The following is a 4,659-nucleotide window of genomic DNA, read 5'->3' as shown; positions in this document are numbered from 1 at the left end:
TGTGCTCTATATGATTACTCGCCTTATGGGCTCGTGGTTCCTTTGAATTTACAACTGCACTGCTATTATCACAATAAATTGTGATGATTTTGGGCAAACCAGGAATCACATCTAAGTCCATTAGGAAGTTCCTAAGTCATACAACTTCTTTGGCTGCCTCAGAGGCTGCCACATACTCAGCTTCCATGGTTGAGTCTGATACGTATTTCTGCTTAACACTCCTCCATGCAATGGCTCCACCTCCTAAAGTAAACACATAGCCTGATGTAGACTTACTATTGTCCTTATCTGATTGGAAGTCTGAATCCGTGTAACCCACAGGGAGCATATCATCTGCTTGGTAAACTAGCATATAATCTCTAGTCCTTCTCAGGAACTTTAATATATGCTTTACAGTAGTCCAATGTCCTTGTCCAGGGTTACTTTGATATCTGCTAACCATGCCCATGGTAAAATAGATATCCGGTCTCGTACACAACATTACATACATTAGGCTTCCCACAACCGAAGCATAAGGAACTGCCTTCATGTACTCTATTTCCTTTGATGTCTTCAGAGACATCTCTTTAGATAAAGCTATTCCATACCTAAAAGGTAAGAAACCTTTCATGGAGTTTTGCATGCTAAAACGAGCAAGGATTGTATCTATATATAAAGCTTGAGATAGGCACAACATCCTTTTCTTGCGATCCCTTATGACTTTGATCCCAAGAATGTGTGCACATTCTCCTAAGTCCTTCATATCGAATTATTTGGACAACCATACCCTTACGTCTGATAACACTTTGACATTGTTGCCAATTAACAAAATGTCATCTACGTATAGTACAAGAAATACCGTCATATTTCTGTTACACTTTTTGTATACACAAGACTCATCTGGACACTGAATAAATCCGTATGACTGGATTACTTCATTAAACTGGATGTTCTAAGATCTTGAAGCTTGCTTCAGTTCATAAATGGACCGATTGAACTTACACACTAGATGCACTTTGCCCTTTTCAATGAACCCTTCCGGTTGCTTCATATGGATGTTTTCTTCAAGACTTCCTTTAAGGAAAGCTGTCTTAACATCCATTTGTCAAATCTCATAATCCATATGTGCGGCAATGGATAAGAGTGTCCGGATAGTCTTGAGCATAGCACCGGTGAAAATGTCTCCTCATAATCGATTCCCTCTTTCTGAGTATATCCTTTCGTAACAAGCCTTACTTTGAAGGTCTCTACCTTTCCGTCTATCCCTCTTTTCCTTTTGTAGATCCACTTGTATCCAACGACTTTTACACCATCTGGTGGTTCTACAAACTCCTAGATTTTATTAGAATACATAGACTCTATTTCAGAATTCATTGCCTTTTGCCAAGATACTACATCTTTATCTTGAAGTGCTTCGTCATATGTCCGGGGATCAAGTTCATGTTTACCCGGGATCAAGTTTGAAGACTCTCCTAAAAAAATGAATCTCTCAAGTTACCTCACAACCCTCCCACTACGACGAGGCACTATCTGTAACTGTGCATCATCTGTAACACGTGTTGTAGTCTCTTGTGGTACTTCATCTTGTACTGTTGGTACTAAAGTAGACGTGTCCTCTCTTATTTCTTCTTGAACAATTTCACTTATGGGCTTATGGTTCATTACATAATCTTCCTCTGAAAATCGAGCATTGGTGCTAACAATAATCTTCTGATTTTTGGGACTATAAAACAAACCATCTTTCATTCCCTTAGGATATCCCACAAACAGATAAACTTCTGTACATGATTTCAACTTGTCAGTATCTCCCTTCAGCACATGTGCTGGACTACCCCATATCCAGATATGATTCAGACTAGGCTTACACCCATTCCATAATTCCAAGGGAGTAGAAGGAACTGTTTTAGAAGGTACCATATTCAGAATGTACACTGCTGTTTCCAGAGTATATCCCCAAAATGAATTTGATAATTTTGAATAACTTATCATCGATCTAACCATTTCCATAAGAGTCCTATTCCTTCCTTCTGCCACACCATTCTGTTGGGGTGCACCAGGTGCAGACAATTGGGATTGGATCCCGGCTTCTGATAAGTAATTCCTAAACTCTCCAAAGAGGTATTCACCACCACCATCAGACCGTAGTGTCTTGATACTTTTACCAAGACGTTTCTCCACATCATCCCTGTATTATTTGAACTTATCAAAGTATTCAGACTTGTGACGCATCAAGTAAATGTATCTGTATCTTGAATAATCGTCTATAAAGGAGACAAAGTATTTATAACCACCTCTTGCCTGGATAGATATAGGACCACACAAATCAGAGTGAACCAGTTCTAACACATCTTTGGCTCTATACCCCTTGGCCTTAAAAGGTCTCTTGGTCATTTTACCTTCCAAGCAAGATTCACAGGTTGGAAAGTTTTCCAACTCTAATGAACCCAAGAGTCCATCGGCTATAAGCCTCTAAATCCTACTTAAGTTAATATGACCAAACCTTTGATGACAAAGATATGTTTGATTTATTTCCGAAGGTTCTTTTCTCTTATTAGAGTTAGAAGATGTGTTATTAATTTCTATTTGTTGCTTTGTGAGAGAAATTGGATTTAAAGTATATAAATTATCAACCAATGCACCAGAACAGATAATAACACTATTTCTTTTTATAACCACATGTTATTGAAAGAAATAGAATATCCTTCCAATTACAGTTTAAAAATTGAAATTAAATTCTTTCTAAAACTGGGTACATAAAGATAATTTCTTAAAACCAAACTTCTATTCCTATCAAAAGATAAGTAGACGTCTCCCACTGCGACAGCCGCTACCTTAGTAGCATTGCCCATGTAGACAGTTATTTCTCCTTCAAATAGTCGTCGCGTTTCCTGAAACCCCTACAAAGAATTACAGACATGATCAGTGGCTCTCGTATCTACACACCAGGTGCTGGTAGATAACACCGCTAAACATATTTCAACTACTAGAGAATGAGATATACCTTTATTGTTCTCTTTCCTTCAAGGACAATCCGCCTTCCAATGCCCTGACTGCTTGCAAATGAAGCACTTGCCCTTCGGCTTCTTCATTCCAGTTTTTGGTCCTGTACTAAGAGGTTTATTCACCTTCTTTGCTGAGACAGCCCGTTTCTTCTTCTTCTTGCCTATCGGCTTAGAAGTAGAACCATTTTCAGCATAGTGAATTTGAGAATTTTGACGAAATAGCTCTTCTACTGCCTGAAGTTTTGTCAGTAGTTCTGTCAATGAATACATCCTTTTATTTATATTATAGTTCAGACAAAAATGCTCAAAACTTTTGGGAAGCGTTTGGAGAATAATATCGATCTGTGTTTCCCCATCGATTTCTCCTCCAAGGATTTGTATTTCGTTTAGATAAGCCATTATTTTTAGGATATGGTCCCTTACGGGAGTACCCTATGACATGGTGGCTGTCATTAGCTTTCTCATAGCTTCTTACCTAGCAGCCCGATCCTGATGTCCAAAGAGATCTTTGAGATTGTTCATTATATCATAAGCATTTGGTAAATCCTGAAGCTGATGTTGCAATACATTCGACATTGAAGCCAAAATATAACACCGCACCATCTCATCTGCTTTTACCCATTTCTTATGATACTCAATCTCCTCTTGGGTAGAATCACTATTAGGCACATTTGGGAAAACCTCTGATAGTACAAACTTATAACCTTCAGCAGTAAAAGCAATGTCCAGGTTTCTTTTCCAATCTATACAGTTGGGTCCAGTAAGTTTGTTCTCTTTCAGTATAATGGTCAGTGGGTTGAAAGTCATCCTAAGAATCATAAAATAAACTTTGGTCAAGCCTTTAGATTTAGAATAATATTGATTCTTCAAATAATATTATTTAAATTTACCAACACCTCAAAGCACCGTGAATTTTGCATGCCACGTTAGTGTGGACGTATACAAATTCAACATTTGTAAGAGGAGGGTCTTACCCATTAATTTTATTATCTTGTCATCCTAATTTTTTGACAAATAAAATTATTAGTTGGTTTTCCTTTGGTCACGCAAAATAATAGTAGTGACTCCGTTGGGGAAGATACTATTGAATGCGTCTAAGTATATACCATTACTTGATACTTAGTCCATTAAATAGGATTGTGCCCCTTCAGTTGGAGAAGATCACACGCTCCTAAATAATTTCCTATAACCATCCATAAAGGAAGTTTGATCTGCAACAAACCCATCTGTTGTAGAGGGAGGCACTCAGAGCTAACACACAAGCTTGTTGCATCACTTACAAACCAGTAAATGGAGACCGTGGAATTTATTAAAAATTTCCTCTCCCAGTTAGTTATTTAAGGTGAGGAACTTTAACCTAGCAAGCACACATCACAGTAAATAAAAGCAATAAATATGGAAATTAATTTTCTAACTATTATGACATTTTCCATCACTGTCCTTTGCGTGCTGCCATCCCTAGGTTTCATGTCGTCGGGCCCATCGAGCTTCCTTTTCCGCTGCGCCTATGGTCCTCCTAAAGCACCATGCCTCGCAAGGATATAATCCGCGACATAAAAATAAAATTTTACATACATCGATCCTATATTCCCGAGGGAATGTACATCAAATCTAGATTGAACATAAATGTAAAATCCTAGGGCTAATATAGCTTTTGCTGTATTAGTTAAATACAATC

The sequence above is a fragment of the Zingiber officinale genome, chromosome 7B, assembly GCF_018446385.1.
Source record: "Zingiber officinale cultivar Zhangliang chromosome 7B, Zo_v1.1, whole genome shotgun sequence".
Classification (NCBI taxonomy): Eukaryota; Viridiplantae; Streptophyta; class Magnoliopsida; order Zingiberales; family Zingiberaceae; genus Zingiber; species Zingiber officinale.
The sequence above is the reverse complement of the archived record's forward strand: the minus strand, read 5'-3'. Positions refer to the sequence as shown.